Source organism: Lactuca virosa, chromosome 6 (assembly GCF_052849685.1).
Source record: "Lactuca virosa cultivar CGN04683 chromosome 6, Lactuca_virosa_CGN04683_v6, whole genome shotgun sequence".
In the NCBI taxonomy this organism is placed as follows: domain Eukaryota; kingdom Viridiplantae; phylum Streptophyta; class Magnoliopsida; order Asterales; family Asteraceae; genus Lactuca; species Lactuca virosa.
In genome coordinates, this window is record NC_136431.1 from 56,596,415 (window position 1) to 56,608,491 (window position 12,077).

General features: G+C 37.0%; 1 pseudogene; it reads left to right on the forward strand.

The window, feature by feature from the left end:
• The first annotated feature begins 1,902 nt into the window (after window positions 1–1,902).
• Window positions 1,903–4,613, forward strand: LOC145119728 (L-type lectin-domain containing receptor kinase VIII.1 pseudogene; annotated as a pseudogene).
• Window positions 4,614–12,077: the final 7,464 nt, after the last annotated feature.

Below are 12,077 nucleotides of genomic sequence, written 5' to 3' on the forward strand. Positions count from 1 at the left end.
TTGCGCAATACCTTCATCTTTCGGGTGAACAACCTAATTTGCAAGGTTTTCATGGCGATTTTAGGTGATTGAAAGATTAGAGAGCGATCAGGAGGAAGAAAAGAAGTTATGGTGAAAGTTTCGAAGCAATCAGGCAAGGAACGAAGATTTTGGAAATTTTAAAGTTTGAGTTATCACCAACAGAATGCACGGGGCGTGCCAGATTTTCCTTGAAGAATTGACATGGGACATGATGTTTGGGATGACACATGGCGTGCCAAAATGCACTAAAATTGCATTGGGCGTGCCAAATAAAACATGACTTTTTTAGCATCGAACTTTTGGAAGACATCAGTTTTAGGCATTGTACTTCACCTTTGGCACGAGACGTGCCAAATTACACTGATTTTGCATGGGGTGTGCCACACATTTAAATGCCTTTTGGCACTTTTCTCCTTTGCCTTATTACGTGATTTCAGTCATTTTATGGGGACACAGTTCATTTCAGAGCTTGGGAAGAATGCAGAAAGAAGTCTTTTTCTACGGTTTCAATCTAAAACATTTGGAAACATTATTTCTTGAATTTGTAAGGCGTATTTGCATTCTAATTTCTATTTATGGACTTGTTGTTGTGTTTTAGTTATGTGTGCTAAAACCCTAGTATTCTAATTCCATGTTTTAACTTTGGTTTATAATTCGAGCATGTGATTTGATGTTTTCTTTCAATTCTATCCAGTGAATTCGATCTGTATCATTAAAAAGTTTGATTTTGATTTTGATTCTTGTTGGCCACTTGAAATAGAGTTACATCATTCAAGTTAACTTATTTTTAAAATTCATATATATATTTTTTTTGAATTAGAACTAGTAACAAACATTAAGTTGATTTCCGCTGAATGATTCTAATGTGAGCCTTTTTCACACATTTTACGCTCCCGACTTATAAAGAGTATTAAATGTTTTTGGGAACATTCACACAAAACTTAATGTAATCTTTTGATTTTTATCTAAGAGTTTTTTAGACATTAATTAGAAGATTATATTATTTTCAAAGAGCTTGTTTTGAATTTAACAACTTGGTAAATGGGGAGTGTTAGAGTTTGTTAATGCTTCCAAGTATCAACTTAAACGGACTTGAAGTCAATATCATTTTACAATTGAATTGCAATACCTATATAGTCAAACATAGGATTGGAACGTTTACATTTATGAATTCTCTTTTAGTTTATTATTCTTTTAGTAGTTTCTTTAATATCTTGCAAACATAACTCTCCTTTTGGTGACTAACTTGTATCTTGCGCAAATAAGCATAGAGATTAGCCATGTTTTTCTAAGGATCAACCATGTTTACCTTGTATTACTTTTTAGTGTGATTTTGAAGTGTTTTGGAGTTTATTGTATTCCTATTATTTGTTGGGTTTGACACCCTAATACTTCCACACGACCATTAGGATAATGTGCACATCGTGGTGTTGTCATGTCACCACGACTGTAGCGTGATTAGTACTTTGAATAACCTAATAAGATGTATTTTGATAAAACTAGCCTGAATTTTGTCCCAAAATTATTTGAAGTGTTTTTTTTATTCTGTACTTTTTTAAAATAAAAGTTTAATTTTTTACTCCAAATGAAACTTAACATTTAATTTGATTATTTTAAAGAAAATACAAATGAAATAAATAAATAAATCTCTAACATACTTGTTGCCCAATGTAAAAAAAAAATACTTGTTGCCCAAATGAAACTTAACATCCAGTCGTGAAGTTAAAGGGAAAAAAATTATAAAAAAAAAAAAAAAAAAATTATGTGGAAGAAAGTTATCTTTACATCATAACATCACCGATAAACTGACACGTGTCCCAAAATTCCCACTTGTCTCCTTTGGATTCTATCTTTTCATCATCCACGCCTCCAACTATTCCTTGTTCTTTTCCATGCAAATCTTTCTATCTCTCTCTCTCTCTCTCTCCACAACTGTGCTGTAATCTCGTGATTGATTGATCGAGTTCATCTGTAGTCTCAAGAATTCTCCATGGATGTTCCTCAGATCTAGCTCACAAACAATGTCTTCTTCTTCAATTTCCAGCACAAACACCCTTTTCATTCTGTTTTACTCTCTGCTTTTCTTCTGTTTTTCCGGCAATGCGGACACCGGAACCACCACATTTGACTTCCAAACACTTACTCTCACAAGCTTGAAGTTCCTCGGCGACGCTCACTTGTTCAACAACAGTGTTAGACTCACCCGAGATCTCCCCGTCCCTAACTCTGGCGCCGGCAGGGTTTTGTACAACAAGCCTGTTAGATTCCGGCGACCTGGGAGCCCTAATCCGGCGAGTTTCTCAACGTATTTTTCATTCTCGATTGTTAATTTGAATCCGGGTTCGATTGGAGGTGGTTTAGCTTTTGTAATATCGCCGAACGATGAAGATGTCGGCGACGCTGGTGCGTATTTGGGCATTCCCACCGGCGCTGTGGCTGTTGAGTTTGATACTCTAATGGACGTCGAGTTCAAAGACGTTAATGGGAATCATGTGGGTTTGGATCTTGACTCCATGGTTTCTTCCCAAGTTGCCGATTTGGACTCCATTGAAGTCAATTTACGAAGTGGCACTCAAGTCAATTCGTGGATAGATTATTCAAGTTCAACTCAGCAACTCAACATCTCTACTTCGTATTCCAACACAAAACCCAAATCACCTCTCTTATCAATCACCACCAATCTCAATCGATACGTAAATGAGTTTATGTTTGTCGGATTTTCCGGGTCAACTCAGGGAAGCACAGAAGTCCACTCGATTGAATGGTGGAGTTTCACCTCATCTTTCGATGATCAAGATACAATTACAAAACCCAGTCCAAATCCACCACCAACCGCCATCTTCATGAACCCCACTGCTAACCCCGTTAACTCACCGCCGCCGTCAATGCCCCCATCGACGGCAGACTCTAACACGACGTCAACCGCCGCCGTTACGACACAAAAACAGAGCAAATGCCATAACCAGTTATGTAAGCAAAATGCAGGGGCTGTAGCGGGAGTGGTTACAGCAGGAGCATTTTTCTTAGCGTTATGCGCAGTCTTGCTAATTTGGGTTTACTCCAAAAAATTCAAACAAGCAAAAAAACCACAACTTTTTGCTTCTGACATCTTTAAATCCCCAAAAGAGTTCTCGTACAAAGAGCTTAAATTAGCAACCAGATGCTTTGACCCGACTCGGGTAATCGGACATGGAGCATTTGGAACCGTTTACAGAGGGATATTATCAGAAACAGGGGATGTTGTCGCTGTAAAGAGGTGTAGCCATAGTGGTGATCAAGGAAAGGCGGAGTTTTTATCGGAGTTGTCAATCATCGGAACACTCCGGCACCGGAATCTTTTAAGATTACAAGGATGGTGTCATGAAAAAGGTGAGATTATGCTCGTTTATGACTTGATGCCAAATGGGTCACTCGATAAAGCACTTTTCGAATCAGGATTCACATTGGGTTGGGCTCATAGAAGGAAGATTTTAATGGGTGTAGCTTCAGCTTTAGCTTATTTGCATCAAGAATGCGAGAATCAAGTGATTCATAGAGATGTAAAAGCTAGTAATATAATGTTAGACGAAGCATTCAACGCTAAATTGGGTGATTTCGGATTAGCGAGGGAAATAGAGCAAAATACGTCGCCGGACCCGACGGTGGCAGCCGGGACGATGGGGTATTTAGCGCCGGAGTATTTGTTAACTGGAAGAGCAAGTGAGAAAACAGATGTTTATAGCTTCGGTGCGGTGGTGCTAGAGGTGGCGAGTGGCCGGAGACCAATCGAGAAGGAGGCGATTGGGGTGGGGACAAAAGGGCAGAAAAGTAGTTTGGTGGACTGGGCGTGGGGTTTACACCGGGAAAACCGGTTGCTAGAGGTGGCGGATCCACGGTTGTGTGCGGAGTTTGAGCCGGCGGAGATGATGAAAGTGTTGTTGGTCGGGTTGGTATGTTCCCACCCGGACCCACTGGCCCGACCCACGATGAGGAATGTGGTCCAAATGCTTGCGGGTGAGGCTGAGGTGCCCGTGGTTCCAAGGGCAAAACCGTCATTAAGCTTTAGCACTTCGGATTTGCTTTTGAATTTGCAAGATAGTGTTTCTGATTTGAATGAGATGATTACCCTTTCAATTACCTCATCGGAACACAGCTTCAGTGGTGATGTATTGGACCTTGTTTGACCCGACCCGGATGATCATTCGGATCCGGGTTCATTCATTTTTGTCGTATTTTAACTCTCTACAGAGTGTATTAAATTTACTTGATTTGTTGATGATTTATGATGTGATGTAACGACACAATAATGATAGCAACAGGCACAGAAGTATAGGGGCCAGTGGGTCATTTGTGGAAATTAGTGGGGTCAACATCATAACTTCATGCACTTCCAATTTAGAGAAAGTGTGAACGTCACTTTCACGAAAAACTAATGAAAATATGTAGGAAGATGCTTTGTGAAGGAACCAAAAGGTCAAAAAGGGAATAACAATATGGGAGTTTGAGTAAATGTAAGGTAAAGTATAGTGTGACAAAAATAGGATTTTATTCATCATTAGCTCTTTATGTTTTGTCCTCTTTGTGTATAACTTTATTTGTCTACTTTTGGAGTATACATGTGCTCATTGGTTATTCTCGAAAATTTAGACATGGCTAATGTCATGTTTAACTATTTTACATCTTAGTTATACATGTAGGTAACCAACCTTTGATGTTTTACTTGATTTCGTATGAGGTTATCATGTAAGCAAGTTTATGATTGTGTATATGTAAGCTATGTTTGATAGAGTAGAAAAACTAGTTTTTAGTTAAAAAAATTAGTTTTTCTTGATAAGCTAGATGAATAAAACGAAATGACATAAAATAGATATCTAAATGTATAACTAAAATGACATAGGTATATTTTGAAAACTTGTCTAAAAAACCCGTTGTATTTATTAATAAGTTGTCTCAAATAACTTTCCCCCATTTCTTTTAAAGGACTCCCTTTCTTCTAGACCGGATAGGAAGCCTTACCTAGTGAAAAACATTCCTTATCCGTAAGGCTTTATGATCTCTCTCAAATAACTTTTTAAAAGTTAAGTTTATAAACTATTTTAATAGTTTCACCATATACTACATTACAATAAGCTTAAAAAATAAGATATTTTATAAAATAGTAAATATTTTATTCTAACTAATCATAAATTTCTTGTTTGTGTTGATGTAAAACAAATGTTGTACTTACGATACAATGTATTTTGGTGCTTTGTTGGTATCGTAAGTACAGTTGTATCACATCAATGCAAATACAGTTGTATCACATCAACGCAAACAAAAAATTTATGATTAGTTAGAACAAAATATTTCAACTAAAAGGGTACAATGTTATATAAATCATGGCATCCTATCAATTTATGGGCTTATGGCCTTCGAATGCGTTTTCTTTCAATTCAAAGTAGTTGTATTATAATAATTAGTATGTATATTTTTGCTTAAGAGTAAGAGTAACTCATGTATCGGTTTCATCGTCTAGATAATGAAATATATTTCCATGTAGACTATATATTATTATAAAACTAATCAGATGATAGTAGTATATTAATATGAGCACTTTTTGCATGTGCATAGACAGAGGGCTCCAAGATCACAGCTCAAAAGCATCACATGATCAATTTTTGTGGGTCAGAAATCAAAACAGATAACTCAGATTTGAAGAATTTGATATTATGGCAGATGTTAGAAAGGTGAGAGGCTAAAAAGGCCCGATTTTAAGATTTTAAATAAATCTTCTTTATATAAACATTTGTTTATTTTTTATTAACAAATGAAAAGACAGAGAACTAACAAGTGCACACAAAAATCCGGACTCAACACGTGGGAAAAAGTTATCCGTAAGACTGAATTTATGTCTTTGCTTCTAAAATACTAGATATTTGCTGGTGAAACTGTTGAATTTTATTAAAAAATGTATATAGTTCAAATATCTTACTCATTTTTATAAAATTGAATATAATCAATCAAAATACTGTTGTCAGCTATTTATTGTATACGGATATTTTGCTTTATGGGGATTTATTGACATTTCGACTTCCATCTCCCAGGTCGTCGGTTTCATATATATTTCAAAAATGACTTTATAGGTTTTTATTTACTAAAATAATATAAATGTTGTCAATTTATTATACAACCTAGTCGTTAAATACATGTAATCAAGACATGGGTTAAGATGTGCTAAATAGATAACTCCTAATATTATATCATCAATACATAAAGCACAAAGCCAATTGGGAATAGTCCGATTAGTAGAGACATAGCCTTTTAGTTTTTTGCAAGGATGGGATGTCATAGTTTGATCTTTGGATCTTTGGTGCTAACAATAATTTGAGTATTAACACTAACATCTAACCGGTCAAGCTGTCGTTTAAAAAAAATACATAGACGATTAAGGACCTAATATAACCGAAAAGAACCGAATAAACGGTATTAGGATTCTATAACCCGAATAACATTTACAATATGATTATAAACATTGTATTTTATATGACTTTTGTATCTTATGATTCCATAACAAATCTTCTAAAGTAACAAATTTGTTAATTAAAAATAATGCAAAGTATACATAATTGTTTCAAAGATGCAACAAAATGTCAGAATTTTTGTAGTAAAAATGTAAACACGAATTAACTATTATTGATATATAAGAATGTAAAATCCAAAAACCAAAATCTTGAGATATAATTATGAAGCAACATACCAAACACTAAACATTAAACATCCAAAACACCCAAAAATTCATATATAAGTATATAAGTTGATAATTAAACATTCAACACCCAAAATAAAATATAAATCTTAAGTTTTTAACCATATCCAAAATAACATTTGTCAAACACGAATTAACTATTCGTGAATATTGATTGGTTGTTTTCCCTTTCCACCTCCATTGTTTATCGCCTCTTCTACAGCTTTCGCGACCTCATCATCTTTCAAAATTTCATCAATGTTGTCAACAATTGACTTTTTTGATTTCCTTATCCAATCTTGGGTGCAAACTAAAGCCTCTACTATATTTGCGGAATAATATGTTCGATATGGATCTAATATATGTCCGCTTATACTAAAATCTGCATCTGACGTCACGGTAGAGATTTGCAGTCCCGAAATATCTATCAACATAAACATAGAAAGTGTTAAAATATAATTATAAAAAAAGTATACAGATAATAAAGTTATACCTTTCGCCATACGGGATACAATAGGGTAACGAGATGCGTTTTGTTTCCACCAAAGTAGAATATCAAAATCTTATTGTATTTAACTGACTGCTCGTTTAGGTATCGTGTCAACTCCGTTTCCATTGATGTCGATGGGTAATCTGTTTGTACTATTAAATCACCCATGAATTCGTTCTCATCATCAATCACAACTACATCTTCATGACTATGTGTTTGAATTTGAGAAGAGTCGATACTGTCAAACTTTGATTTGTAAAAATGAAAAAAATTCTCAAATCTATTTTGAAGACCCCGTATTAAGGCCTTAGTCTTCAAACTGACTTACGAGTTGAGCATGAAATCTTTTTGTATATTCTTCAACTTAATCAATTTCTCAAAGGCTTATTGAAGAAAATCAAACTTGAACCGTGGATCTAATATGACCGCAAAATACAAAAAGTCGTTCAAATTTTCAAGGTCGCCCCAATACTTACCGTATTTTTCAATAATGTCCTTCCCGATCAAACAAAATTAAGGACTCGCCGCCAATTCCTTAATGTGTTTGTCCACATCATATATTTCTCCAAAAAAACGATGTGTCATCGGTTTCGTTGACGTCGATATTGTGTCGGTTTTCACATTGAATTTCTCGAGAAATCCAACCATAGCTCTACAAATGTTGAAATCTTCTTCTACGGGGGTCAAAACATCTCGAACATACGATAGGATCTTTTACAATAAAGTAAAGAGTAAATTACACGAATGGTCCCTATGGTTTGAGGTAATTTACGCGCTTGGTCCCTAACTTATTTTTTTAACTCGGAAAGTTTCTACTGTTTGTTTTTGTTACGCGCTTGGTCCCTACTGTTTGTTTTTATTACGTGCTTGATCCCTATCTTACCTAAAAAGACTATTATTTAAATAAGGAAAAATGGTGCGGAAGTTAAGATAAGGTGATGGGGGTGGGGTTGAGGGTGTGTTTATTTAAATAAATTAAAAAATCAATGGTAAAATAGTTTTTTTAGGTAAGACCTGGACCAAACGCGTAACAAAAACAAACATTAGGGACCTTCCGAGTTAAAAAAATAAGTTAGGACCAAACACACAAATTAGCCTAAACCACAGGGACCATTCGTGTAATTTACTCTAATGTAAATGTTAGTTTTTAAAAAAAAAACAGCTTCAATACCCCCTCTTTAGGAGCATGTATCTCAATATATAACCAAAAAATGTATTTAAACTGTGTAAACTATAGTTTAAATTGTGAACTTCAACCTGGAAAAAACATTAGGCTAATTGGACAAATAAAGAAGACGTTATGATAGTTCAAAGTTGTCTAAAATTTTGCAAACAAGTTGAAACAGAAACCTCAGCTTCAATACCCCATGTTTACGGGTCTGTATCTCATTGAATATAAAAACAAAAAATGAATTTAAATTGTAACGTCCGGATTCGCCAAGTAAAAACTCTTGCATTATACTTCTTTTACCCGTGGACTAGACTCGGGGTACGCTGGGCGTACACAAGGTACGCACGCCGTACTCCCATGCATACGCGGATCGGGGGTATCCCCTGCGTATGCTGGGCGTACCCATGCGTACGCGAGCCAGGGGTAAACCCTAATTTTTAGGGTTTGCACCCTATTTAAACATATTAAGGTTTCACCCTCTTTACCTTATCAACCTCCTTTTCCTCTTGAGGCATATATCAAAACCCTAATCCATTTTCCTCAAAGTTTGAGCTTGTGTGGTTATTTTGTGTGTGTGGGGTGCTTAGTGAAGAAGAATGTGATTTGTGAAGAAGCATTGGACCGGCAAGAGCTTGTTGATCCAGAGGTTTCTCACCATTTCTAGCTTATTGAAGGTAAAAAGCTCCTACCTTGATGACTCCATGTGTTAGTTTTAGTTTAGGGCTTATATTCTTCATATTATGGTCCTTAAGGTGGTTCTTGAGAGTATAAGGTACTCCGAAAGAAAATAATGTTAGATCCTAGTGTCTCTGATGTCCATTGAGCATAAAAATGGAGTCTTGATGGATTAAGTTTAACCATGCAAGGGTTGAAGTTGGGTTCATGAAGCTAGTTCAAGATTTGACCCATTTAAGACATGCAAAAGCATAAACTTTGCAACTTTATGGCTTAATACACTCTAATAAGATTAGATCTAAAATTGGACGTTAGGTCTTAACTAATTAAGACCTTGAAGAGAGACTTTGGCCAGCTGTAGTGTATGTCAGGCGTACCTAGAGGTACGTTGTGCGTATGCTCATGAAGTCTCGTGGGTGTGAAGGCCGTAAGTACGTCGGGCGTACTGGAAGTACGCGAAGCGTACTCACCAGAGGGGGAGCTTGGTATTATTTCAGGCCGTTTTGGGATTTAAGGACTTTGGGCCCTTCTTGGGCCGTGAGTTTTTCTATGATGGCCTGGGCTTTTAGACTTGGACCCATTTTTAACTTGGCATATCTTTTGGGCCTTGGGCCTAATTGTATGTGGGCCTCGGTGGGTTAGGCCCAATAAGGCAAGGATTAAGTAACTTTTTCCTTAAAGCTAGGATTTAGGTTTGGACTCTCGGGATAGATTATTGACCTAATTTCTAATTAGGATTTTATACTTGTGATCTAGTGAGTGGATTTCGCGAGTTAGCAGCCCGAGTGTGATTTGATATCTTCAGCTTGAGGTGAGTTTTCTTCACTGTATCCGTGGGTCGAAGCCACCAATGTCGGCCCACTAGATTATGTTTGTAGTATGAGGATTGTCGTCATGACAGTTGTCTGGTATGCCTGTATTCGATTGATATCTCTGTGACTATGTTGTTATGATATTATGTGGTAGTGGTAGGGGTGAAATAGACTCGATATCAGTTGAAAGAGACCAAAGGGGTGTAATATACCTAATGCCGGTTGAAAGAGACCGAAGGGGTTGCAATATACCCAGTACCGGTTGAAAGAGACCGAAGGGGTTGAAATATATCCAGTACTGGTTGAAAGAGACCGAAGGGGTTGAAAGCACCCATATATGCTTAATTGTTATGTATGTATGGTATGGGGGTAATTTGGGGGAACTCACTAAGATTTGTGCTTACGGTTTTTAGTTTATGTTTCAGGTACTTCTAGTTCGAAAGGGAATGACCCGACCTGATCGCACCGCATCCACATATGATTTTCCGCTTCACGTGATTTTGGGATTTTCCGCATCAAGTCGGGACCTTCCTTTCGAAACCAAAAGTACCTGAAAACATTTAAACATAAACAGTAAGCACAAAGCTTAGTGAGCCCCCCAAAATACCACATACCATACATACATATCAGCTCGAAGCTGTAACGGTTCTATTTCACCCCCAAGTCTATTTCAACTCAATCGATGTTTTTCAACCGAACAGATCTATTTCACCCCCGAGTCTATTTCAACTCAATTGGTGTTTTTCAACCGAACGGGTCTATTTCACCCCCGAGTCTATTTCAACTAAATCAATGTTTTTCAACCGAATGGGTCTATTTCACCCCCGGTTCTATATCATCCCATATACATAAAGCATAAAATCATATCATAAAAAGTCATGAATACAACAAGCATATACATACATATCAACAAGAGTCACAAAGACAACTATCATCCTACAAACATAATCCAGTGGGTCGGCCTTGGTGCCTTCGACCCACGAGTACAGTGAAGAGACCCACCTGACTCATAAAGCCGACTATAACTCAGCTTAATGTCATGCCTAACCATAACTAACAGATTCCCCCAGCCAACAAATGGGTGCTAAACACCTCCCTATAATCCACACAAGGTAATCCCTAAGTCTACCTTCTAAAAAAATAGAAATTTGACCAATAGTTAACCCATGCCAAAAGTCAACACTCAAAGCCAAAGTCAACATGCAATAAAGTCAACCATCAATCCTCACATCGTGACCAGTTCTTGGTCACATCGTGAGAGCACACCCGAACCGATTCCAACTTGACTCGCTCTAAATCAGCCAACTCGGTCACGGACAACCCATTGAGCAAACCTTACTACATGAACATTCCTCTGTCACCACGTGAGTACAAAAGACACAACATAAGCAGGATCTTTTCATGGTCACATCGTGACAACCCTAGTGTCACGTCGTGACTACAGTCTGAATCATCAATCCAAAGATTTGAGTCCTTAATCCATTAAGTCTTTAACTCCAACTTTTCTAGAAGCCTAAGCGGACTCCAAAGGTCCATAAAAATGATTACATTATGGGCATGCATGCTTCATGTATTTACTCCATCCATTCTAGGTAAAAAGTGAAGAGATAATACCAAAACTCACATGCAAGGATCCAATAATCAACCAACTTCTAGATCTGAAGCTTATTAAACTTAAGGGACCCTTAGAACCCATAAAGTTGCCAACTTTATGGTTCTCTTCCATTAAAGCTTGATCAAACATGAAGAAAATGGGACAAAACCTAGATCCAGCAACATTAAACCATAAAGTTTAGATATTGGACACTTACAAAGGTCCAGAATGAGCACAAGATGATGATGATGAAGTTCCTATCTAGATCCACAACTAAAACACCTTCTTCTCCTTCCTCTTCGTGGTTTTCAAACTACCAAATGCACCAAAAAGGCCAAGAATCACCAAGGGAACTAGGGTTAGGGTTTTTCTGAGGTAAGAGGATGATGGAGGCTGAAAATGAACCCTAGATTTGCGATAATGGTGTTTAAATACGAAGGAAACCCTAAAAGATCATGGGCTTGGGCTGCAACCTTCCTAACGTCGTGACACCCTGTGCGTCACATTGTGAGCTTAACTAGATATGCATTTCTCATAATGGCTTGTCACGTCGTGACCACCCTATGGTCACTTCGTGACACTCGATTTTCTCCAAAAGCCAATCCTTTAAC